General features: G+C 37.5%; 1 protein-coding gene across 1 annotated transcript in view; it reads left to right on the top strand.

Moving 5' to 3' along the window:
* LOC101846591 overlaps nt 1-1,130 on the top strand; it is a gene marked incomplete in the record, with an annotated part of 19,391 nt that overhangs the window by 5,474 nt on the left and 12,787 nt on the right.

The following is a 1,130-nucleotide window of genomic DNA, read 5'->3' as shown; positions in this document are numbered from 1 at the left end:
TTATAATTGCTTTATTTTAATTTTGTTCAAGTGAGCCTCTTGAAATAGGATATCTCGAAGATAAAGTACTAACTTCTACATGTACTTTTACTACACACACGCGCACACACAAGCACTCACGCACACACATTCAGACTTTAGCGTTCGAACACACACGCGCACACACACACACACACACACACACACACACATACACAAACACACAAAAAACCACACACAAACATACACAAATATCTTTCTCACAAACACAGGCACATTATTCAGTCGGCCACCGACACTTGAACAGTTAAAAGTTCGTAAGATAAATACATATGTGAGGAAGTGTGGTGGAATCAGGCTCTCGTCATTTTTTAGGCATGTAGAGTTATAGGTATCATCCTAAAACTTGTTCCCTTGTCTTTATTTGGATGCAAAAAATATCCATTTATCTTGAATACAAGTCGAGATATTTTCAAAAGAAGGAGGTGGGGGTCACCTTATTTCAGAGGTAGGATTAGTGAGAAAATGGCCGCCGAAGATTAGTTATTTCCTCAGCTTAAGAGTGCGTGGTAACTGAAGATTTACATTTTTTATGCCTTTAATCAACGCTTTAATGAAAAATCCTCACAGAAATGGGTTTTTTAATGGGCATGAAAGGTGTTGAGCCAAAAAAAAAAATTGATAAAAATTCACAAACCCGTGGAAAAATGCAAGTTTCTTCACTTTGATTATTTTGACGAGAGCCTGATTCCACCACGCTGTCTCACATATGTGGATGATACAAATACAGATACATGTTATAGAAACAGATACATGTACTACGAATGCAGATAGACATCTACACATGAAACAGGTGCATAAAACAGATACAAATAATACAGATACAGTTACAGATGGTATAGATACAGATACATATCATGATGCAGGTACAGATACAGATGCTACAAACACAGATAAAGCCGATGCAGGTACAGATGCATAATATAATGTAGATACATATACAGAAGATACAAATACAGATGCAGATGTTTAAGATACAGATACAGATACAGATATAATGACACAGCTGGTGTGAATCGAAACGGTCGTACCTCCCGGGCGATGCTACTGACTGAAGTGTCTTTAAGCCTTTCCCAAAGGGGGGGCATTAA

This window comes from Aplysia californica, unplaced genomic scaffold, assembly GCF_000002075.1.
Source record: "Aplysia californica isolate F4 #8 unplaced genomic scaffold, AplCal3.0 scaffold00290, whole genome shotgun sequence".
Lineage (NCBI taxonomy): Eukaryota > Metazoa > Mollusca > Gastropoda > Aplysiida > Aplysiidae > Aplysia > Aplysia californica.
The sequence above is the reverse complement of the archived record's forward strand: the minus strand, read 5'-3'. Positions and strand labels throughout refer to the sequence as shown.